The following is a 26,450-nucleotide window of genomic DNA, read 5'->3' on the forward strand; positions in this document are numbered from 1 at the left end:
AGTAAGGAGCGGTCATAGTCTCTCTGAATGCCTCTTATCACTCAGTTTCCTGAGTTTGTCTAGATTCTTCTCTCTTTCGTATTCTCCTGTGTAGTCTCCTCATTGGCAACAGAATAAAAGAAAAACTTCTTTCTGAGATCCTTCAAGATCTAATTTCTGCCCAGTCTTCTAACTTCACCTCCTTTCCCATTCCCTTGTCATTCCCAATGACTCACTGTTCTTACCCAGCTACATCATGCCCTTTCCTCATATGCTGCTTTTACTCTCTGGAATGGCCTCATCCTTCAGATCTCAGATACTTCATCTGAGAGCCATCCCTGACTCTCTCAGGCAAACAAGATCGTATCGCTCCTGTGCACTGGGTATTTTACCTAAAGCACAGAAACAACCACACTGTATTATAATGGTGTGTTGGTTCACCTGTTTCCCCATAAGGCCACAAACTTCTAGAGGTTCATGAGGTTTTTCTCTCCTTAATTTCCAGTGCCCAGCAAAGTGTCAGGCACATAGCAATTATTTAATATGTGCTGGAATAAATGAACAAAATGGGTTTCCTTCTCATGTGCTAGGTTCTTCTGGATTAAAATGACAGATAAATCAATTTTGCTTTACAAGGATCATACGAGATGTTTTCATCAGCATACAGTTGCAGTCACATAATCACTTCTTTTAGAAGGCCAGCTTCCCTTTCTTCATGGTCTTCACATATGCTGTTCCCTCTGCTTAGAACACTCTTACTTCCTCTCCATTTAATTCCGGTTTAAATGTATTCCTTAAAGAAACTCTGATTGAGCACCTTTCTAATTGCTATCAGACTAGGCTATGCCCTCTGTTATAAATTCCCATGGCATCTGTGTGTTGTTTTCCATTTTATTAACGCAAATTATAATTAGAAAATGTTTGTTTAATTATTTAATAACTGTCTTATCTACAAAATATTAAACTCCTTGAATGCAGGGGCTATATTTGTCCTATTCACCACTATGTTCCCGGGCCTGGCATATTGCCTTGCCTATAGAGAGTATACAATAAATATTCCAAATAAGGAACTGAAAAAGCCCCTAAGGCAAGACATACTTCTGATATCTACTTAGATGCACACATTAAAAGGTTACATAACTACATCTCTTTTCAGAGATAAGCTGAAGTGCATGTTTTCTTACAGAAGATTTCAAGGAACACATGGAAACTTCATCAGTATGGACTAAGGGGAATAGGGGAGAAGAAAATTTCCTTTAAATATGTAGTAAATTTCAACTTCAGGCTTATTCTTCCATATCAGTTTAATTCAACATCTACTGAGCACCTACTATGTGCTAGGCACTGTCCTAGACTCAACACAGGGTCTACGAACATGAATACAACAAGGCACCTGACTTAAAGCCCTTTAAGAAATGTCTTTCTGTAGATTTAATAAATTCATGCTCACTCTAAGCACAAATTGTTTCTTTAAATCATGTGGTCGTCTCTGCCCTTTTCTGTGTAGAATGCTCTTCCCTGCCTGGACCATTTGGTTAATTATAATTCTTCTCTCCTACATCAAAACCTTTTAATAAGAGCACACCCTCGTTCCCTCCTTCATCCCCTCCTCTCTTTCCCCAGAATCCTACCCTCATGGCTCCTTCTCTGTGCTGTTCTCCTGTTCTCCCAGGCCTCCTTCCATAACACTGTCCACAGTGTCATCCTTACTCCTTTACTCCTATTTGGTGTGGTCTTCAGGACAGGGACCATCATTTTATTCTATCTCCAGCACAGTGACTGAGACATAGGAGATGCTCAATGATTTTTGTTACTGTTACAGTGAATGAGTAAATGAATAAAACTAGTGTTTTTAATTAGATATCCTGCAAGATTATTTTTAATGGATTGTTTACAATTAGGAATACTCACTCTACAGAGATCTAGATCTCCGAAGTTCCTCAGTCTTTTTCCTTCAGTCAGGTAAGCTAAGCATCCCCTAGTATATTTGAGATTCTAGAAGATTTAGCCACATGAAGTTACCATTGTTGTGCATCAAAAATGATTGAGGAAGTGCCTAGGTGGCTCAGTCGATTAAGCATCAGACTTCAGCTCAGGTCACGATCTCGTGGTTCATGAGTTCGAGCCCTGAGTTGGGCTCTGTGCTGACAGCTGCTTTGGATTCTGTCTCCCTCTTTCTCTGCCCCTCCCCCGCTCATCCTCTCTCTCTGTCTCTGTCTCTCTCTCTCTCAAAAATAAACATTAAAAAAAAAACAACAAATGAGTATCAGCACTTCACATGTGTCAACTTAATACTTAGAAAATCACTTGCTAATGATGGTGTCAAGGTGAACATCAAAGTGTCTATATTTAAATGTTCCGGATTCCAAATGAAAGAACTGTTTTCCTTATCTCGGCCTGGGTCTCCCTGGCTTATGCCTTCCAAGCTATTCAGAAGGGTCTGCTAAGCCCACTGCTTCTTGTAAGAAGAAGACTGTAGTCTCCCTTTCTAAGATCATAAATGCTCAGAATACTGTGTAGAAATCATGTTTTTAGGATCACTTATGAAAGGTTAGCATTTTATAGCCAATTACTAAAAGCCCAGCACAAAGTAAATGTACCCAAAATCAAGCAGATGTACAACAAAAGCCCAAGAAAAAGTACATGGACATTCGTGGAATGAATACTAAGCAACACAGTAGACACGACTTGTATCATGAAGAAAATCACCAGTTGTGGGGATGGAGGAGCTTGGGGGATGGTGGTTTGGTGAAGCCCCTTCATTTCTGGAATAGGAACCACACTGCTTGGTTATCTGTCCCTGGGCCTTTAGCTCCACTGCCCTGCTCCTGTCTCATGTGTCCAGCAGCCACAGGCCAGAGCTGTCCTCTGACCTGTCTAATCCACAGTCTCGTAAGACTTTATTGCTCATGCCACCCTTTACTCCACTTTCCAAGCAGATGGTGTCATTAGCTCACAGCCTCTTGCCTCATCGGTCTCTGCTGTAATTACACTGCTAAAATCTCATAACCAATATTTCTCTACCAGGATTGCCCTAGATTTCCCTTTTTAATAGCGACTGAATTTTCTCTGGTCACTTAGAATATCATCTCAGGATGTTGACAGAGCGCTTGAGACCCAACCCCCAGCACCACCCCGACACGTCTGATGTTGTCTATGTACCTCTCTGCTCTTTCCCAGCCCCAGATATGGGTGATTTTTGCCCCTAACAAAGATATGGACGGAGAAGGGGAAGGGAACACAGGGCCCTCTAAGTATCTTCCTTTTGCTACCAGTCAGGTTCAAACGTCATCTAACATCTACTATTGGCCAAAACGTAGCCTCCACTCGGCTCCCTCTTCACACTCCAAATTTCCCAGGTTTACCAGGAAAGGTGGAGGAAGAGAAGACAGAAGAGCAGGGTGAAGCCCAAGACCTTGGGGATTCTTATTGGGCAAGAGTCAAAGGAGTGTTCTGGACAAACAGAAGCTGTGTATGGAAGCGTATTGTGTAGTTCAAGGCCACCACAGCTATCGAGGCCAATGTCACTTTAGCAGGAACTCTGACCTGGCTCCCAGGGAGAACTGTTCGTAGTTTTCCCGTGTAGTTGTAGTTTTCCCCTGTAGGTATTATCCCTTCTGGACTTCCTGATCCAAGATTTGTCCTCTAGACAAATCCCTGCTCCTATCTCACAGGATTTAACCTTCAGTTTGAGTCTTTGGTCTCCTCCTAGCTACCAGGTCCCACCTCCCTCTCAATCTTTCTTTTTCCTTGTTCTGTGATACCTGCTGAATGAGGGACACAGGGTTTGCAGTCAACACAGTACACCTTATGATCGTGAGGTAATTGGATAATATTATCACCTTCTCAGAAAGTCTTCAAAATTATCATGAGGATGTGAGGCATTCCTCCCCTGGCAGGTATCTGTGTGGTCAGATAAGATGACTGCTGCATTCCATTCCAATCATGTCATTCGGCCATTCTCCCATAGTGGGCACTTCCATGGAGACACTGAGGGATGTGACAGTCTGGAACATTCAGCTAAAATGGAATTCCAAACATAGCGCCTGCATGTGAGTTTCTCATAATCAGCCCATATATAGTCTGTCCACAGTCAAGGACTTAGTTAGGTGCCTCTCTGTTTCGTTTTTTCTTCCTCCTGCCCTTTAGGAGTTTTAAAAAAGTCAGCAGCATCTTGTGGATGGTGACAAAAGTATGTATTATCAAAGACAGATCTTATCACAACCCCATTTTGTCACAGCGTAAAACACAAATATCAGTATGCGTGGCTTTATGAGCTAGATTGGTTGGGTATAAATCTCAGCTCTGACGACTTTGAGCTTTTTAAGCATGAATGTGTTATTTAACCTCTCTCTGTGCCTCAGTGTCCCCTCTCTAAAGTGAGCGTTTTAATAGGAGGCAACTCACAGGTCATTGTGAAGAGTAAACAAACAAGGTTGGGAACGGTGCCTGACAAAAGTTGACAAAAAATAAAGTATAATCTAATTAAGAGTAGTAGTAAAAACAATGTTTAGTATTCGCCTCAGAGTAGTGTGTTTTGCTGCGGGGTCTCTCCTATGTGACAACTCACCGAATCCCTTGACTATATCCCGAACCCTCCGAGTTCTCTGGACCTCTGAAACTGCTTTAGCACAAAAAGTCCCAGACTGGAAGTCAGAAGATCTGGGAATGTTTGAGGCTTACACACATACTATTCATGAACAACCCACCACAGGCCAGTCCTCGCACTAGATTCTTCTCCTGTTCTTTTCTGTGTTCTTCACACCAGTTTCACAAGGTGGCTATCATTTTCCTCATTTCGCAGATGACGAAATAAGTTTTGAACTTAAGATTAACGACTGGGCCAACGTTAGGAAGGAGAAAACACGGGTCTGTCTGGAACCATTGCTAAAATCCCAGCACGTGCTTCTACGGAGAGTCACTCAACCTCTGTGACCTTTACTTCTCCCACCTGTAAAGCTGAATTCTCCCTGCCGTGTCCATCTCACAGGGTGAGAATCCAAAGAGAAAGCGTCTACGCCAGTGGGCTGCAGGCCTTGAAACGTTTACGGGGGTCGGAGACACTACCGCCAGGGAAGCGCCTGGAAAGGCGAGCTAGGAGGCGCCAACGCGGGGAGGAGACTCGGGATCCCGCCTCCCCGCGACCCCAGGGGCGGGCACTCTGCTGAGTGGCAGGAGAGTAAGCCAATAGAGCTGCGGAGGCGGCCGGGGGCGGGGCTTCCCCAGGGCGCGCTCGGACTCGCAAGAGGGCTAGCGGGCCAGAAGCTGGCGGCAAGTTTCAGCCCCGCCCGGGGTTTGCTGAGCGCGCATCTGTGGGGCCTTATCACCTTCCCTGGCGTTCACCGCCTGCGCTGAGAGGCCTGGCCTCGGGTGAGGAGACTAGCAGAATCTCGTTAGTGAGGACAGCAGGCAAAGTCACGAAGTGGTGCGAATGGCCTCTGGCTGGCTCAAGGGCTGTGGAATCCGGGTGTCTGGGCAGTCAGTGGTTGTGATAGAGAGCCAGGGATCCCCGGGCCTTCTGAATCCACTGTCATTCCTGAATGTTGCAGGGGCTGGGCCGGACGGGGAGCTACGGAAGGCAGGAGAAAGAGCAGGGACGATTTTCCTACCAGAAACACATGTGCAGTTATTCTAGAAGGAGAAATCCGAGAACAGTGGGATTTGGGGCAAGGACGACATCTTGGTTCTCACGTTTTGATATGATCGATTCACTTTGCTTCTTACAGCTGCCACCACCATTCTCTCACATGCTTTTTATCGCTATAATTCCGACTGGACTTCCTGATCCAAGATGTGCGTCTGCCAGCAGGCCCACTGAGGTCCACAGTGATTGGTGCTAAATGGTCAGGACATTCCCCCTGCGTAAAACCTTTCTGTGATATCCCATCACCCTTCTGTGATTTCCCATTGCCCTCAGGATAAAGGCCTAACGTTTGGACATGGCTTTCAGGGCAACAGAGGTTCTGGCCTCCTGCCCCAGCCCTATCTCCAGACACTTTCCACTCCTTGCCTAGGTTAAGGGCTTGTGAAATTAGTAAAAGAATGAGTTCTTTCTAGAATTATTCAGCAGTATGGTCAGAAGAGAAGTCCTCCATAATCTGAACACTCATTGTGGTCAGTAACCACCTGAAATGGAGATATCAGCTCTGTCTGGAATCTAAGAAACCTCCAATCTAGTTCTTGCTCATTTTCTGATTTTACTGTGTAATCTGCCGCATGTTTCTTTCACTCTGTGTTACTTTGCTTATAAAATAGGGAGAGTGAAATAATGTTTCCTATTTTTTTTTTTTTTTAGATTTTATTTATTTAGAGAGCACATGTGTGCAAAAGAGCAGGTGAAGGGCAGTGGGAGAGAGAGAGAATCTTAAGCAGTCTCTGTGCTCAGTGCAGAGCCCAATGCAGGGCTCAATCCCATGACCTTTGGATCATGACCTAAGCTGAAATCAAGAGTCTGCGGCTCAATTGACTGAGGCACTCAGGCACCTCGTGTTTCTTACTCTCTTATTTTTACTTTCTCAAGGTACTTCAAAGATAAATCTAACAATACATGGAAAAGGGCTTTATAAATTCAAATTATTAATATATGTCCTTCATAACGAGATATACAACATTAATTACCTTTAAGATATTTTTCTGGGTCATATAGAATCTGTATTTTATATACATTGTGTATGTAAACCTAAGGTTTATCTTTATATCAGGCATGGATTAAAGCACCCCACGGATACCTTTTACTATGGCTGGATCAGAGGAGCAGGCCTGACTTACAAGCCTTGTCCACTTACGCTCACTTGTTACTGTACTTAACGGAGGGACCTAGAGAAAAGGTAAGATAGAAGATGTCAACTAAAGAGTCCTGCCTGGATAAAATAAAGATGGCTCTGTCTTAAGAAAACTTTGAAAATTAATTCTTTTTGTACGAGATGTAATGATTGCTTTCAGAGGAATTGGAATAGCATGTAAAATATTAGAATATGGGATTATGGACTGTTGTAGGTCCTTGCTCACTCTATGTTCTTAATCACCTCATTGTCTCTGCCTTTAGTGCTCTTTCCAAATCTGGGATTCATCTCTCCTTTTCTTCCCCTAGCCTCCTAACATATACTTTTCACTTAGCTAACTATCAGAAGGTATAATAGATAATGAATGAAGAAATGAAAGGGTGATGGATGGATGGAGGGAGGGATGGATGCCTGGATGGACACCAACGGACATGAAGCCGGATGATCTGGGTTCTTATATGGATCAACGCAATAACCTTTTGAAGTAGACCAGCAATTATTGGTCCTATTTCACAAACGATGAAACTGAGGCTCAGAAAGTTAAGTGGCTTGGTGTGGAATACACACTGTTAAAAAGTGACAGAACTGACTTTAATTTTTACGACATCTTTCTTCTCACAACATAATCATTCTTGAAGGTAAGAAAGACTTAATTTCCACATTTTAGGCTGAGAACAGGCCTTCAAAAGAACACTTACATGCCTGTCTCCTTCACCACCTCCTCCTGTCCTAAGCAAGTGATTTCAGAAGCAAGCCAGTACTCACAGGCTAATTTTAAAGACAGGTCCGGAAAGTGACACCTGTTAGGAACATGGTAAGGAAGAACTAGACATAATGAGATTTCAGCCCATTTTGGCACTGACTTCTAATGGAAGATTCAGTACAGTTCTCTGCTTATGAAAGGAACCTGTTTCCATGGCAGAGGAGGAACTGAGGGAGGAAAGAGAGAAAAAAAATGATAAAAATGTATTTTCTTAAAATCATTTTTCCAGATACGCTGAATAATTCAAAGGGCAAGGGCAGTTCAGTGACAAGGAGTGTGGCAGTAGGTGAGCTCTGAGAAATAGAATAACCCTCAAGATTTCATCCAACGGACAAGATAAATGACGAATTTGGACTTGGAAAGGTTTTATTGAGCTCATGAGCCTTCCCTATTTCACTTAATGTGGCTCACATCTCTTCATTTAAACTCTGAAGCTAGACATCCTGGGTTTTAAACCCTGACTCTACTACTAAACTAGCTCTGTAATCATGGGCATGATTCTTAACCTTTCTGCCTATTTGCATCTGTAAAATGGGGATAATAATAATTAACACCTCCCCTCTGGCATATTGTAAATGCTATTGTTACTAACATCATCACACCTGCCTCTTGATCATTGAAGCAAGGCATTTACTTGAAGAGAGTTATTTGCAATTGCATAAAAAAATGGAGGAGGGGCATCTGGGTGGCTTAGTCGGTTAAACGTCTGATTTTGGATTTTGGCTCAGATGATCTCACAGTTGTGAGATTGAGGCTCTGCCACTCCACTGCTTGCGTGCTTGCACTTTCCCTTTCTCTCTCTCTCAAAATGAAAAAAATTTTAAAAATGGAGAAAACAGTAGTGAGATTACCTGGGGCACTTTTACATGTTCTGGCCTTCCTTTCCATCTCCTATCTCCAGCCTTCTGGAAATTCAGATTCTGTGGGTCTTGGGTAAAACTTAGGGATGTGCATTTTGAAGAAAAACATATCTAAAATGCTTTCTTTCATTTTGCCCCTCTACCTAACACCCCACTGGAACCCTACCTTAAGGGATTTCCCTGGAGGATGAAAGATATTTTTACTGCGTGAGGATTACCAGGGTTATATAAACATGGGCAGCGCATGTACATGTTATTAAATCTAGCTCCCTAGCTAGATTAAAACCAACCTAAGTTAGGATTCAGACTTCTTCTGCCTTATGATGAGCTGATGAGCCCGCCTCAAACTCACAAATGATATCGTCATGATGGTACTCTTTCTGGAGAAACCAAGTCCTGGTGATGTAAAGTTTGGTCATCTAGTATTATGTGCTTATGTGCATTAGGCTGCAACCAACTTTTTGTAACTTACTGATCTATATGGACCTCCTTCCAGGTTCATGTACATAGCTCTAACTTACTCTTTTTAATACCTGCATAATATTCCATAGTATATAATTTCCATGCTTTCTTCAGCCATTTCCTGTTGCAGGAAATGCAAAATGTCTGCTACCATATTTTAACCACCAAGTATTATGCTGTCATAAACACTCTTGTGTGTTACTTGGGCATTTTTTTCTTTCCTCTTAGAATAGAATCAGAAAAGGCCATGGTTGGATCACAAAGTATGTACATTGTTAACTTTTAGATGATATCTCCAAAAAGGTTAAAACGCTTCACCACTGCCCTTCCCATGAGCTCCTCCTTAGAATATCATGTGTACTATGGGAAGGGGCAGCCTGACCTGGGCTACCTTCAAGTCGATGCAGTTGTGAGTATAACAAGACTATGATTCATGGTTGCTAAGGTGTTTTGGATTTTACAGATTGGCTAAAACCTCATCAGATCACATACTGCCTTCCCTTTTCTGACCATAATTGAGTCTGTGGCATGGCTGAATTTACCCCCCAAAATGGCACAGCCACAAGTATCAACCTACCTTCCGTCCCTGTTCCTAGTTTTGTATGATACCTACTTGGGGGGGAGAGAGGGTGGGTGGAAGCGGGTACAAAAAAAAAAAAAAAAAAAAAAAAGCGCAGCAGCAGAGATGAAAGGAATTGTGCTCAACCCAGAGACCACAGGACAGAGGTCAGATGACGGGATAGAATCAATTTCCTTATTTTCATGCTCTCTCTGCTCAGAAACATTTTCAGCTTAATAGCTGCTGACTTCTATAACACTCTCCTGTAATCTACTGCAAATCCAACGGACTCTGTGTTGTCACACTTCATCAGCTGTGTTATAATTCCCAATAACTGGCACACAATTGATGTGCTATCCCTGAAAAGCCGGCCCCCAGATAAATGGCTTCCGAGGGTATAATGATAAATCAGAGGCATTGTGAATGGATTCTGAAAGTATTCTAAGTCAGTACAAATCCTCCCTGGAATCCAATTTGGCTGGTTCATTACCAGTTCTATCTCTGGTATGCAAAAAGACGATAAACAATATTGTAAAGATGTAGATGAGATCGGCTTTTGTGACCTAATGTTTCTGTTGAAGAGAGAAGTACATGTTGTTAAAATGAGAAAAATGCACACAACCCACTGGCAACAGATTATTATAAGCTTCATTTTGAACAGGAATCATTTGTGATTTTATTACCTTGGAGACAAAGGCCTGGCTGCTTCTGCATTTTATAGTGGCTTAATTAACCTTTGCGCACAGAGATCTGGTACACCTACTCCACGAACTTAAAAGCTGCTTAAAAATACTGAGAGTCACCGGCTATTTCTGATAGACTCAGACCGAGATTCTGGAGGAGTATATAGTGGTCAAAGCGAAATTTTCTGGGACCAGGCTCCGGGGGATGAGTCCCAGCAAGTGACCTAACTTTCTGCGTCTCAGTTTCCTCCATTTGGAAAATGGGCTGATAGTAGTTTGGATCTCATTTCTTTTAAGTGGCACTAAGAAGAACGAATAAATAACCAAATGTGAGAGGGATGTGGCCGAAGAAGGAAAGTTTAATTAGTAAATCTAGCCTCAGAGAAATCATTAAGGATTGTTGGAGTTTGTCTCTTTGGGTTAATAAATCTCTATGTAAGGTGTTGGAAGTGACCATCTAGTGTCGTGTTTCTGTTCATGGCCTTTGGAGTTGGACAGACCTGGGTTTAAATTCTTGCTCTGCCACTTAGTAGTTGTGTGACCTCAGTTTCTTCCTTTATCTAGGGGGATTAACTGGAGGACCTAATACAAGGGTGTGAGGCATGGCCCTGTGGGACCAAGTAAAAGACTTTGTTTCTGTAGTACTGAGTTAACATTTCAAACGTAAATAACGATCCTATACAGGTGATATAGCTTAGAGGTGAGGACCCTGGATCCTGGACCTGATCGCCTGGTCAGATCCCAGTTGTACCTTGTACATTAGGTGTAACCTTGGGGAATTTGCTGACCTTCTTATGCCTCAGTTTCCTTATCTGTGAGTACAGTTAGGGTACCCACCTCAAGGGGTGCCCTTGAGGACTAAAAGGTGCCCAGCTTACTAACGAGGTAAGTGTTAGATGTTACCATGCACTTCTGTGCAGAGAGGTGGACAAATGACTGGGAACCAGGTAGAACACTTGCTACGTTTCTAAAGTTAGAAATCCCTACCATCTGCTTTTCCCTTCTAATTTCATTACTTGCCCCTAGGACAAGTTATGCAGAGAACATTCCAGTTAACTGAGAATCAGGGTTGTCAGGACACTTATAAATTGAGATTTTCTATTTAATAATGTGTACTGCGTTAGCAGGTGTATAAAAGGGCAAATCCAACTCTGTGGGGACGGAAATGCACCTAAGATGGAGGTCCTCTTGATGAAAAGGAGTGCAAATCACAAATACAAAAAGAGGCACAAGAGTGAATATCTACTTACAAGAAAAGAAAGCACAACAAAATTACTGGCTGGTCCTGCATGGGAGGCAAGGGAAATGCAGATTCCAGGGGCCAGCTTGTGCCATGGTTGATGGTCTAGGTGGTAAGAACAGCAGCTGCAGAAGGGACAGAGTGGGCAACTGCATTGAGACCCCTCTCCTGGAACGGAAGCCAAAAACATGAAATCCACTAGTCAATAAAGAAGATTTATTACATGTAAACTAAACACAACTTATTTTCCTTTTTTTTAAGACTTCACAGATAAATTTATAGATATGTGGGAACCAACGTTCCGATTTGGGATTGGAAAATACAGTCCTGTGTTTCCTTTTAAATTCGTAGCCTTCACCTCGAAAAAAGACTGTCCTTCAGATCTCATCTGGATGGAGAGGGGAGCCTGGAAGTGTGTGTCTGGGGCATGCTAACACTGCAGTGCCTTCTTTTCTTTCATTTCTCTTCTGTGCTGGAGTTTTCAAGTGCTCTGAGGCTGGGAGACAAAGCATGTGTTTAAGAATTTGTGCGGTGAGTCCTGACCTTCCTCCCACCCCTGGCCCCCCCTGCCCACACTGCTTCTCAATATTGTCTGAACAATTTTGGAAGGGCTGACGGTGTTCTAGGAAGTGTTATCCTATGCACACGACTACTGGAAGGGAGACAAAATCTGTCTATCGCTCTCTCTCTCTCTCATTTCTTTTTTTTCTTTGTCCTCCTCACCTCTCCCCATGTCCCTCAGCATTCCAAAATCCTACACAGATACCAAGTTAAGAAATCACTTGCTAATTAGAAGCTCCAAAATACCCCAAAGCCTGAATAACTAATGATGATGGAATTTTGGATACAGTGTCAGGAAAGAGGAAGCTCCATATGGGGGGAGAGGGTGCTGCAGGAAGGATAAGCTTCCAGGCATTCGCCAAATGACTCAAAAGCCATGCCTACCCACTTCTTTTACTCACCAGGTCATTGCTGTTCTTGGAAATCAGCTGATCCCTGTATTGGGCAGTGCACCCGGGCCAGCTCTGCCAGGCCCAGTGAGGGTGACATACCCACACCAGCCTGTCCACACCTCTTCCTCTGCCAGAAACTAAAGCACATGGAGGAATGTGTGGGTCATCACAGAAGTAATGCTTTCTGAAGTCCTGGGTTCATCTAAATGGTTCAGGGACAAGCAGAGAGGTAAGAACACACCTGGCATCAGGTCCTTCGTGAAAAATAAGACTTGACTCCGACGGGTGAGTTGGATTTCCATCTTGTTAAAAATATGTATAGTAGCCATTTACTCAAATATTCATTCAACACACAATTCTTAACACATGCCCATATTTTATAGGTGAAAGATACAAAGAAAACATTCACAAGTTTAATGATAAAAACATACAAGTATGCCAGAAATAATATAGTATAATGTGATCATTGCTCTAACGGTAGATAAATAGAACTTTAGGGAAGCCAAGAAATAGGAATGATTGTATTTTATGTGTGTGCACATGTGTGTAGGGGGTTCTCAACCAAAGCAGGGAAATGTGATTTGTTTCATATGTAACCCAAGGATCCATGTGTCTCCTGATACTATAGCCCCTTTCCCAGTAAGAACTAGTTTCCCTCTCCCATCTTGCCATCAGGGTCACCTTCTAGGACACTTTCAAAAATCAAGGTGACGCTGATGACTTTTCCTTTGAGGAGCTTCTCCCCTAGACACAGAACAGCAGCGGTCATTTTGTTGTTGTTGTTAAGACGATGTGAGTTTTGCCCCCTTAAAGGTGAGAGATGGAATAAAATGAAGGCATACAGATCTGAGTCTCTTATGTAGCCCCCTTACCCAAGAAGGTGTGGGGAGCAATGTGGAGACAAGGAAGACAGGTCCCAGAGAGTGGTGGCCCCGCTAGGTGCCCCGATAGGTGGAAGTTTTGCGTATCTGTCAGGGCGTGTGTCCTGGGCAGATTCCTTGAATCCTACCTCTCTTAAGTACCATGGATTTCATGTTTTCTCTTGTACTTCAAGATTGTCATTCTAAGCCAAGAAAGAAGTCCTGAAAGGATCAAAAGGCTATTTCAACCAAGGCAGTCTCCAGCTTTTGTGTGGATGGCAGCACAGTTATATGGACATACCCCTTCTCTCCTTGCTAGCTCAGCCTGGCCAAGTAACCTGGCCACGATGCCTCAGATAATTCAGAATGAGAATTAAACAAAGATTTAAAAAAAGAAAGAAAGAAAGAAAAATAAAAAGTTACTTTGGCTTAAATGATCTAAGCAATGTGAAAAAACAACTTTTAAATTTATTTACTTATTTATTTTTTAATTTAGATCATCTAGGACTTAGGCCTTCTTGAATGCCTTCTAGTAATTTCTTTTCTTTTCTTTTCTTTCTTTCTTTTTTTTTTCCTGCTCTGAGAGATCATTTCTAGCCCATCCTGAGGGCTGTGGTTGTGGTCCCAGTGGCTCTGCCACTCGGTCTCCACCATCGTGCTGAGGCATCCACACCTTCGCTTTCATTGTCCCCTCATGGCAGATCTGTGTGAAGCTTTCTTGCTGGTCAGAGTCCCCTTCGCCGGCACTTGGCAAGAAGGGGGCTGTCCTCTGAGGCAACGTTTGGGTTCAGGCACAGTAGTCCCCTGGCTTCCTGCCACCACCACACAAGGCCAGGGACCACTCTGGGTTGAGTGGGTAAGAATGTTCACGGTAGTACTTAGCATCTGGGTTGTAGTTCGCCATCTGGGACAGAAAGGTGAAGCAGAGCAGTCCTGAACAGGAGGGCGCACGTAAATGGAGACTCAGAATGGGTCAAACACAGCCTCTGAGGGAAGGGGACAGGGAGATATGGGGAGCAAGAATGTTGTCGCTTCTGAGCTTTAGGAAGTCACCAACAATTCCACTGTTGGAGAAATGAGTGCTCATAAAGAAGTCTAAACCAGCAAGAGGCAATGAATGCAAATTTCTGAGACTGATAGACAGCTACTGCTGACCTGAAGTCACCAGCCCGGCCCCCAGTCCTCACAGACTTTGCCTTTCCTGAACTCCTATCACACTTCCCATCTTTATTACATGTTTTGGCATTTATACCGTACTCTGTCTTATGTTGCTTCCCAACTATGGTTTCATGTATATACATGATTTCTTCCCACCTTGAATATAAACTCTTAGAGAGCAAGGCCATGCCCAACAACTGGCAAAGGGTATGAGTGAAACCAATTTTCAAAACTTGTATATAGAAGTGGGGTGCCTGGGTGGCTCACTCGGTTGAGTGTCTGACTCTTGATTTCTGCTCAGGTCATGATCCTAGGGTCGTGGGATGGATCGAGCCCTGTGTCAGTTTCTCTCTCTCTCTGCCCCTCTCCCCTCCTCTCTCTCTCTAAAGTAAAAATAAATTGGGGCGCCTGGGTGGCTCAGTCGGTTAAGCGTCTGACTCAGGTCATGATCTCGCAGTTGGTGAGTTCAAACCCCACGCCGGGCTCCGTGCTGACAGCTCAGAGCCTAGAACCTGCTTCAGATTCTGTGTCTCCCTCTCTCTCTGCCCCTCCCCTGCTCATGCTCTGTCTCTGTCTCTCAATAATAAACAAACATTAAAAAAATGAAAAATGAATAAAATAAAATAGAAATAAAATTTGCATATATAAGAGACACAATGCAATCAAGTTGTATTGTGCATGGAAAGAAATTAAATAATAAGTATTGTAAAGAAGCAAACTAGCACTATAAAAAAAGCATTCTTTACCTAATTTCCTGGTCCAGAAACTATTTTTAAAGGATTTTAATAATAACAAATCTTAAACATACACGCAAGTAGAGAAAATAGTTTAACTCCGATACAGCCATCACCCAGAGTCCAGAATTTTCAAATTTTCACCACTCTCATTTCATTCAGTCTCCTTTCTACTGAGAGTAATTTAAAATTTTTAATCACAAATCCCAGTTATATTACTTATCCTTATGTACTTCAGTAAGCATCTCTAAAAAATATGGACATTTTCTTACATACATAACCACAATGTTTTCATCAACCTGATTAGCATCAACTTAAAATTAACAACGATTTCTGGATATTCTCTCAACTTCCTTGCTAGTTTCCAAAGAGCAAGAACATCATTTAAAAGAAGGCCTGTTTCTCAGCCCATCACAGAAAGTCATGCTGGGAACTGACAAGAGAAGGCAGCAATTAAAGTCAAGGTCAACTTTTGTTTGGCCATACTAGCCAAGTCTGACAATCATAGTCACAGGCTCAAGTAGGACTGGCTCAGAGTCCAACTTTCTGGAAAAGGGTTGGTGGGCCCCAGACAGCTAATGCTGTGTAGAAATGTGTATATGTGTGTCTAGCACAGGGACCATCTCTGGGGCACGGAGGTGGGAATAGATTTCAAGAGGGGTGTGATGGCGTTTAGGAGGGCTATGAATTTAGATGGGAACCTTTAATGGAAATTCAAAATTTCTTTCAACTGTAAATATGGACAACAAACCACAGAAGTATTAGTATCTATGACTTTGTCACCAATAGAAATGAAAATATTTAAAAAATATATTTTAATATTACAATTGTTGTAGATGTCATCAAATTTTGTAAATGCCTATTATTACTTTGAAATGATGTTAATTGGGGCGCCTGGGTGGCTCAGTCGGTTAAGCATCCGACTTCAGCTCAGGTCACGATCTCACGGTCCGTGAGTTCGAGCCCCACGTCAGGCTCTGGGCTGATGGCTCAGAGCCTGGAGCCTGCTTCAGATCTGTGTCTCCCTCTCTCTCTGCCCCTTCCCAGTTCATGCTCTGTCTCTCTCTGTCTCAAAAATAAATAAACGTTAAAAATTAAAAAAAAAAAAAGAAATGAAATGATGTTAATCATTTTCCCAGCCCTAAATCTTGTTATATTCAATAAGAAAGCACACATATTACTATATCGCAAATTTGTTTTGTTTTACTTTTTTATTAGATAACTGCATTTTGATACACTTGATTTCCTTTGTAGTCCAGTGCATTTTATTTAAAAAAAAAAGTGTTTAATGTTTATTTTATCCTTGAGGGAGAGAGACAGAGTGCAAGTGGGGAAGGGGCAAAGAGAGAGGGAGAGAATCGAAGCAGGCTCCAGGCTCGGGGCTATCAGCACAGAACCCAATTCGGGGCTTGAATTCAGGAACCGCAAGATCAAGACCTGAACTGAAGTCCGATGCTCCCCTGACTAAGCCACCCAGGCGCCCCTCGTGCATTTTATTTTATACGTTTTAAGACAGTTTTCTGGGAAAGAGTCTGCAGGCTTCGCCAGACAGCCAAAGGAATGCATGGCCCAAAGAGAAAGGTGAGGACGCCAGAAAGCCTAAGAGCTGGGATGCTGTGAGTGACGTTTACAGGAGAAAAGGGAATTACCCCTTGCCTAGGTCATCAGTTTTTTGACTCTGAACATAATAACCAAGGATGAGATATCAGCTCCTATAGGGAGCCCGGAAGTCCCTGCAAGAGCCACATGAAAGCCTATCTCCAAAACGACATTTCTTCAGTGCTGGCATATGAGTCACAAATTTTGGCCAGCAATTGTGAAAGGATGCTCTAAGTCCTCCAGAGGCAGAGTACTATAAAAGTCTAAAGTATTAATAGAATTCCTCCCACCTCAAGGCTGTGGCTCCGCCCACGGCCTTGCAGGCAACACGAGGGGCATCCTGCCAGGCTGACTTCATGGAGGACCGATGGGGACAGCTCGCAGCTTACAATGCGATGCCAATACTGACTGTCGTGAATGGTGCGAGAAGGAGAGAAAGTGATCTGCCTAAACTCCCTTTTCTGGAAAATGGGAACAATGCCCATTGCCACCTACCTCGCAGAGTTTTAAGTCAATCATTGTGGTGTTATGTTAAATCCTAGGAGTGTCACATTATCATAACATGAGAAACTTACCAAGCTTTGCTAAAGGCAGAGGGTTTTTAAAAATAGCCAGCTATTCCTGGGACCACATAGATCCATATTCTTTATCTGCAAATTCACCAACCTTATTTGCTTCTCACTGGCTTATGACTATTAGCATTATGCAGTGAATTGCATATAACTGCCTTATACAGTAACCATATCTTGAAATTTCCCAGGCAAGGGAAAAGCTCTTTGGCAGTTGTGTTTGCTTCCTATAGCCATAGGAATTTATCAGCCCTGGAATTTCACATCCACATGTGGTGTGACTTTTGGCAGGAGTATGTTAACAACCATCAAATGGTAAAAAACTGCGGACAACCATTCACATTAGCTCCAAACTGGAAATGACCCAAATGTCCACCCATATTGAGTGAATTAAATAATTTTTGGTAGTTGCCTACAAGGGCATACTACACAGCAGAGAGAACGAATCAACTATTGCTAATTGGCAGCGACATCTATCAATCTCACCAGTATAAGGTTGAGGGAAAGATGCCAGACAGGGAAGAATACACACTGAATGGTTTCATTTACAGAGTTTATAAATGTGGGTTTATGACAAAGTGAGCCTGGGGCATTCAAAGTCAGAGCACTGGTTGTCTACGGATGGCAAGTCGTGACTCGAAAACGTGAAGCAATTTCTGGGGAGTTAGCACTAACTCTGTTTCTTGACATGAGTGCTGGCTACTGGGATGTACTTATTTTGTGAAAATTTACTGAGCTGTACGCTTATAATTTGTGCACGTTTCTGTGTGTATGTTTTATACTTCAACAAAAATTCAGGCTTACATAAAGACATGAGCAGGGCCCCCCAGTTTTTTCCAATGCAGATATGTACTGTGTTCCTCCAGAGCACATACCTTTTTTAGAGAGTTGGTGATATTTTTAAATAATGTTAAGAGGGGCGCTTGGGGTGGTGGCCCAGTCGGGTAAGCAGCCGACTTTCGGCTCAGGTCATGATCGCACGGTTCATGAGTTCAAGCCTCGCGGGCTCTGCGCTGACAGCTCAGAGCCTAAAGCCTGCTTCGGATTCTGTGTCTCCCTCACTCTCTGCTCCCTCTCTCAAAAATAAATAAACGTTAAAAAATTTTTAAAAAATAATGTTAAGAAATCTGCAATTTTCAATTGGGGCTTTTGATAATATGCAAATCACCAAAAATAATTGCCCATCCACCCCTGAATTGGGTTATCATTCTTTTTATTGATGTATCTGTTCATCTTAAATAATAGATATCATAAAGCCAACTGTGTGTTCTAATTACTTGTTAAAGTGGCCGGATACAAAGTGAGCCATGAGGGGAACGGCCTTATCGGAGCAGGACGGTGGTGTAATTTTGCCCTGGTAAGGCCACCCGGTCAGGTTGATACACTGCATCCAGTGTAGCGCATGCAGCAGGAAGAAGGGGGAACTTCTATGTGGTCAGCGCAGAGAGGGCCTTTTTCCTAACTGGTGGACCTAAATGGGTACTATTTCAGAAAGAGGATGTGACAGGGATACAGCTTGCTTCTGTCCCCCACAGGGCCCTTTTCTCTGCTCATCACTGTTGATGTAGGGCACTGTCCTTCCCTCCTCCAGTTACCTACCTTTTTTTCCCCCTGTTTTTACACAGGAAGCCTTTGGGAACCATCTCTTTTCTTTTACGTCTCCCTTTTGTTCCGCCCCACGCTCCAGAGCAGAGCTAAGGGTTACACTGTTCACTTCGTAGAGATAAAAGGTGGGAGTCCTGTTTAGGAGCCACTGAAAGCCGGTCCCTAGGGTTGATGTCTAGGAGGAATTTCATAAATCCTTGTTCAAAAAAGGAACTACAGATTCCTGGTATTTCTTTTGGCCCCTCTGCATTTTTGTCTTTCCCTTATTCTGGGCTATTCTGATTATCATTGAGGTACAGTGGAAAGCGAGCGGGTATCAGAGTTGGACAGACCTGATGCCGGAATCCTGCCCTTTTCTTGTCACTTTTTTAACCCTGGGCAAGTTGTTTATCTTCAGTTTCATTTTCCTCAACTGTAAAATTGGGATGATACTATCTTCTTGCAAGGGTCTGGGGAAGATTATATAAATAAAAGGTATGTGGTTCCTAACAGTGTTTGCACATAGCATTGCACATTTATTCATTTTTTCATTCATGTGTTTGATAAACAGAACCATGGGGAGGGGATGCATTTGTAATCAACAAATGTAAAAATGCCTTTTTCGTTATGGGTTTATAATACAAATATATGATCGGTTATCTATCTATCCATCATCTTTTAGCTGTCCAGGCATCCATTCTTTTATCTTTACATGTATGTGATTGTTCTATCTGTATCTGTTGTGATAATATCAAGTACTATACGTGTTTGCTATTATTATTAATGATAATATTATAACTCTGTACATACAGAAAAATGTCTGTATAACTATATACATTGAGATGTTTACATTACAATTATTTCAGGGGCATAAGGTTTGAAGTGGGTTTTTCAGTTTCTTCTTTCAACTTTAAATTTTTTTTTTTTAACGTTTATTTATTTTTGAGACAGAGAGAGACAGAGCATGAATGGGGGAGGGTCAGAGAGAGAGGGAGACACAGAATCCGAAACAGGCTCCAGGCTCTGAGCAGTCAGCACAGAGCCCGACGCGGGGCTCGAACTCACGGACAGTGAGATCGTGACCTGAGCCGAAGTCGGATGCCCAACCGACTGAGCCACCCAGGCGCCCCTTCTTTCAACTTTTCTATGTTGTTTGAAATCTTTAGCAGCGGCTAACATTTTCAAAAAAAATTAAAATACTAGAAATGTTATGACCTAAAAAATTTGAAAATTTAGAGAAAATGGAAAACATATTACATGTCAAAACTGAAGTAAGAAATAGGGAACTTGAATAGACTAATAAGTTTTAAAGAAATTAAGTGACAATTGATAACTTTTCCCTCTCAAAACACTGTAGGCCCAAATGGTTTTTCAGGTGAGTTCTATCAAAGTCTTGAGGAACAATACATTTTTATCTGCATTGTAAGTTATTCCAGAAGAGACAAAACCAAGTGCTGCAAGCTCATTTCATAAACTTGGTATAAATGAGATGAACACAGTATAAACAAAGAAAGAAAACTATATGCCTTTTTCTCTTATGCAACTAGATGAAAACTCTTCCGAAATATCAGCTATTTGATTCCAACAGTATGTTTTAAAATAATACAGCTTGATTAATTAGTGGTTAGTCATTAGGGATTCTGCCAACATAATTCAGAACATTAATAGATTAAAATTTTAAAACTCATGATAATTTCATTTGATGCAGAAAAAGCATTCAACAAATTCTTTACTTATTTATGATAAAAACTCTTAGCAAACTAAGAGTAGAAAAGGATTTCTTTAATTCCCTTAAATGGATGATGGTTATATTCCAAAACCATTTTTACTTAATGGAAAAAAATTTAAGTCCATTCCTGCTAAGACTGGAACAAGAGAAATATTGTCAAAACCCACTATATATTACAACCAACACTATAATGCTGGAAATCCTGGCCAGCCCTGAATAAAAGAAAGAAATAAAGGAATTGGAAAGAAAGAAACAAAATTATCAGTTTTTTCAGGTGCTATACTTACCTACTGAAAAGAACCAATAGAATCAACAGGTAAATTATAAGAACTTGATGGGTATGTGATGAGATTATGAGAGCATTTCCAACAGCAAACAGCTATAAAATGTTATTTTAAAAAGGCAAGATACCGTTCACATATCAACAACTGAAAAATGTTGGGTAATTAACTTAACCAAGATTATATAAGTCCTCTTTGAGAAAACATAAGAGTTCTAATAAAGGACATAGAAAACAAAAACAAAAACAAAAACAAGTGAATGAGTAGCATTCCTTGTTCTTGACCCAAAGGACTTAAAATTGTAAAGATATCAACTCTCCCCATATTTGTTGTAGTTGCAACAAAATTCCAGTTAGATCTTTGAGATCCATGATAAATTTATTTTAAAATGTATCTGGTGTTGAGGCAGTGAAGGACTTTTTAAGCAAAAACTTCCAAAAAACATGGGATAAAGTTGATTAGAGAGTACATCAAAGTTAAGGATTTATGTTATGCAAAGGGAACATGGATAATGTTAGAAACATACTTCAAAATGGGAGAAGAGCCTTTACAATGCGTCAACTGGATGAGGGATTCCCATCTAGAATATAGAACATAAATCAAATAAGAAATCTAATAAACAAATCAACAAGAAAAAGACAGTGACCTCAATAGAAAAATGGGCAAAGTATGTCAACAGGCAACTTACAGAGAGATACACTCAGAAAGCTAACACATCATAAATAACTCAGCAAACTGACATAACAATGAGCTATAATTTTATACCCAGTTGACTGCAAAGGTTTCAAAAGGTGAATTACACTCTGTGTGAGCTGGATATGGACCTAGGTCCTGCTGGTGAGAGTAAGGACCAACACAGTGATTGGAAAGCACAATCTGTACTACTCAAGCAAAGAACACCCATGTCCTATGAGCTGGCAAGATTGAGAGGAGGGTAAGGAAATGGGAGTAGAGAAAACAACAAAGATTCTGGCTTAATTGACTTGGTAGATTCAGGTGACATTACCCAAGATACAGAATGAAGAAGGAGGAAGAGCTGGTCTGGGGGTAAAGATGATGTTTTCCAATTTGGATCTGTTAAGAATTATGAACTCAGGGGATGCCTGATGAGAATAGTAGACACTCAATCGATATTATCTTCTCTCCAATCAAGTAAGTTCCCTTTTTCTTCTCTGTTTAGGAAAGACTGAATTTTATTTTGTAATTTTCTACAACTTAAATGCTATTAGTTTTTTGTTGATAAGGACCAACGTTTCTACTCCCACCTTCTCAAAAATAAACGAATGAATAGATGACACTGATTTTTAAGATCATCAAAACTTTTAAGCTATTTTTAGGAACTGAGTGGGAAGATATCCCTACTTTTTCCGAGTCACCGAATGTCAACATTCTTGGGTATATATTTTTTTATGTTTATTTATTTATTTTGAGGGGGGGGGGATGGGCAGAGGGTGGGAAAGAGAGAATCCTAAGCAGGCTCCACACCCAGTGCAGAGCCCAATGTCGGCCTCAGTCTCACGGACCATGAGATCATGACTTGAACCGAAATCAAGAGTCAGCCGCTCAACCCACTGAGCCACCCAGGCATCTCTTGGGCATATTTTTTTAAGTGAGGTAAAGAATGGTTAAAAGACATCATGTCAGACTGAAAAGCTCATGTGTTTTGGTGCCAGAAAACCTGAATTTAAATACCAGTTCTGCCACTAGAGAGCCATGCAACTTGGGGGAAGATATTTAGCCTTTCAATAAATGTAAGTAATAAAAATTACCTTTTTGTAATGTTATTAGGGTTAAATAAAATCATATAAATCAAGTGTCAGACACATAATAAATGTGTCATAAAGGCTATTATTATTAATTATTATTTTTTCTATACCATTGTAGACCCTTATCTTCAATAATTCTAAATTTCACAGAATAGTCTACATCAACACTGTCCGATAGGAGTACAAGGCAAGCCATATAGGATGTTTAAAATTTTTAGTAGCCATACTGAGAAAGTAAAAAGAAACAGGCCAAATTGGTATTAATAATACACTTTAGCCCAATATATGCAAAATACAATTTCAACATGTAACCAGTATGAATGTTATTAATAAGATATTGTACATTTTTGTTTTTGTATTGTTTTCAATATCTGGTGTGTACTTTATACATGAAACATAACCTCAGTTCTGATGAGCCACACCTCAAGTGCTTAAAAATCACATGTGACTTGGGGCGCCTGGGTGGCGCAGTCGGTTAAGCGTCCGACTTCAGCCAGGTCACGATCTCGCAGTCCGTGAGTTCGAGCCCCGCGTCAGGCTCTGGGCTGACGGCTCGGAGCCTGGAGCCTGTTTCCGATTCTGTGTCTCCCTCTCTCTCTGCCCCTCCCCCGTTCATGCTCTGTCTCTCTCTGTCCCAAAAATAAATAAAAAACGTTGAAAAAAAAAATCACATGTGACTAGTGGTTACTGCGTTAAATGGGTCTACATCCAGTGTTTAAATCCTGCATTATTTAAACATTCTCTTAAAAATCAACAAGTTCCTCTGTATGGTTCTCAGATAGTAAGAGTTTGTCTAACAAACAGCATGGCATTTCTCCCCCATCTCAGCCATTAGAAATGGAGATTCTTTGGAACACTCATTAGGTAGTTAGAAGTTCTGGCAAGAGGGGGTACCTGGGTGGCTCAGTTGGTTAAGAGTCTGACTTTGGCTCAGGTCATGATCTCACAGTTCATGAGTTAGAGCCCTGCGTTGGGCTCTGTGCTGACAGCTCAGAGCCTGGAACCTGCTTTGGATTCTGTCTCCCTCTCTCCCTGCCCCTCCCCCACTCACATTCTGTCTCTCTCAAAAATAAATAAACGTTAAAAAAAGTGTATAGAACTTCTGGCAAGTGGTCTTTGCAAATCTCCCCCCTTTCCCTCCTGGCGGCTACATGGCCTTGGAAGGATCTCTTGGCCCAGCCCACAGAGCAGTTTTGGCTGCACTTTGAGGGGCTGAGGATTTTCTGACTCTTCTCCTCGAGGTTCAGAATATTAATTCTAAAAGAGATCTTATTCCCTCCCAGACCTAGGAAGATCCAAACCACAGTAGCCATTAAACCAATGGGAAGGAGGGAGGCAAAGTTTTCCATGTGGGGCTCACTCACGTTCCAGTGCAATCAAGCAGACCATTTGTTCTGTTTGGAATTAGTTTGGAATGAGACAGAGAGGAAAGAAATACATATTACATAAACTTACGGGAACCACAAACTGGATAAGACAAGTATTAACAATACTTGAAACATGAAAATGTATGAAATTATTACCTTTCTCTGCAGTATCTAATGGAATACCCTGCTTTGGGTGAGAGAGTGACGGGGTGACTTCTCTCAGATCCATTTTAAGTCTATTATTCTCTTGTTTTTGAAATAATTATGTCGAGAACTTTTTTTTTTTTTTTAACTTGTGGTAAAAACACATAACATGAAGTTTCCTATCTTAACCACTTTGAAGCGTACTGTTCAGTAGTGTTAAGTATATTCGCATTATTATGAAACAAATCTCCAGAGTTTTCTTGTGTTGTAAATACAAAACTCTGTCCACATTCAATGAAAACGCCCTTCCCCACCTCCCACCCCCCAGCCAACAGACAACCATCACTCTACTGTGTGTTTCTAGGAGTTAGCCTGCTCCAGATACCTCATATAAATGGAATCAAACACTGTCTTCTTCTGACTGGCTTATCTCACTCAGCGTAATGTCCTCAAGGTTCATCCACACTGTGGCAACATTCTTTTTAAGTTTAGTTTTCCAGATTTATCATTTTAAAAAATGCATTTGACTTGATTCACCAAACTTTTACTAGGCAACCACTATCTGCTACATGCTCTATCTATTTTCATGTTTAGTGGCTTGAAAACTGGAATATTCCGTCTCAAGTTAACGTAGCCATGGTTGGGACTTCCTTGAGACTTACTCCAGGAAGCTCTGAACAACAGGCCAGGGGATACATCGCATTGTGTCCAATTTAAATTCCATCCATGCTCCTCAGCCAGGCGCTTCATTACTGCGTGTTTTCTCACTCCCCTAGGGGCTGATTCAGGTCCACGGATTATGGAGAACATAGGTAAAAGTAAGCACAGAATATGCGTGTGGCCTTGAATGAGGTGGAGATCGTTTCGTAAACTCATTATTTCATTCTCAGTGATTTGGGTGGCTCACCGGCGATAGGCTGGCCAACAGCAAAGAATCTCACATCACCAGACTCTGTCCCCATCCTCTGTCTTTCCCATTCCCAACACTTGATATGTCCAGAGCAGCAGGGAATGCAATCCTGCCATGTGCAGCTTAGCTCAAAGAGAAAAGGCACAGAGTTCCAATTTGTGATTCCCAGCCTGAAAGGGACCAATAAACTGTTGTTCTGATAAACAACACTTGAGCTTTTTTTTTTTTTTTTTTAACGAAGGCATTAAACTGACCTTCTTTTGAAAGGGGCTAGACAGGGTAAACAGGAGAGGTCTTGTTTTCTCTTCGTCCTGGAAAAATAACATCTCTCCCTTTCCAGCTCAGTACAGTTGACTGAATTGGAAAGGAATCTATTTTCTCTGGAAAGATTTATTTGCCCAACAGTCATGTTTTTGTATATGTGTGTGTGTTGGCAAGAGGCGATAGATTTTCAGAACAAGGGTCATCTTGTTCACAGTTTAAAGGGGCCCAGAAGTTGACTAAGGAACTGAACGTTAGGGAAAGCTTTTGCAGCCTTCATTAATGCTATATACAGACTCCCAGTACATCTCCGGTTGGCCTGGGAGATGGGGCAGTGACTCTGTGGTGTCACCAAACTCATCTGAGAGCAGGTAGAAACATTTCTCCTTCCTTCACCTCAATCTCAAGACATGTGACAGCCAGAGTCTGTAAGAAAGCATCTGCGTTTCTAGTTGTTTCCAACAAAGTTCAACAATATTTGAATAAAGCCATGTGGAAAAGTTAAGCACAGAATTTCCTCCTTTACCCACAACCAGACTTCTTTCTCCACCTGAGGACACATGTCCCAGGATCGAGCAAAGGAGATATATAAATTCCTTCCTGGCCAAATCAGAGATAAGATGTACAGGAATTATTAGCTGTCCCCATCTCCTCTCACCTCTCATCTCCCCTACTCATCTTGACACAGGACAGGTATCACATTGAAGATTTGGGGCCAAATATGTTCTCCTTTATGAAGAATGGATTTCACTACTTTTAGTTTTCTCACATTGTGTGCCAGGCATTAATATCGCATAAAGTAACATTGTGTACTTGGGGATATATTTTTTTGGGAACATCTCTCTGGAGGTGGATGGCCTATTGTCAATTCAAAAAAAAAAGTTGAATATATGTATATACCCTGGCACTAGAGACGCACTGTACTTTAAGCTGGTGGCTCCTTCCCCTGGTTTTGTTTGTTTGTTTCTTTCTTTCCAAGTCACCGTTTGCCGCACTCAACTGACATCTCAGCTAGATTTTGCACAAGTGACTTTTCACCCAGCTGGTCTTTGCCTTGCCAGGTGCGGCTGGCCAACATAAAGAAAGAAAACGTGTTTTTCCTTTTAGCAGGAACGTTAAAACTTTTCCCACATTTTCCATCACCCGGTGTCTGTTTTCAAGGAAGCACAGATCAGCAGAAACCAGAGGAGTCTGAGATTGCTCCTTC

General features: G+C 41.7%; 1 long non-coding RNA gene across 2 annotated transcripts in view; it reads left to right on the plus strand.

Moving 5' to 3' along the window:
• Positions 1-9,085: 9,085 nt before the first annotated feature.
• LOC125934139 (uncharacterized) overlaps positions 9,086-26,450 on the plus strand; it is a 32,497-nt gene continuing 15,132 nt past the window's right edge. For both annotated transcript variants that reach the window (XR_007461239.1, XR_007461238.1), the window contains exons 1-2: positions 9,086-9,255; positions 12,294-12,510. This is a non-coding gene — a long non-coding RNA (uncharacterized LOC125934139). The remainder of the gene's footprint in view (positions 9,256-12,293; positions 12,511-26,450) is intronic.

The sequence above is a fragment of the Panthera uncia genome, assembly GCF_023721935.1.
Source record: "Panthera uncia isolate 11264 chromosome A1 unlocalized genomic scaffold, Puncia_PCG_1.0 HiC_scaffold_16, whole genome shotgun sequence".
Taxonomy (NCBI): domain Eukaryota; kingdom Metazoa; phylum Chordata; class Mammalia; order Carnivora; family Felidae; genus Panthera; species Panthera uncia.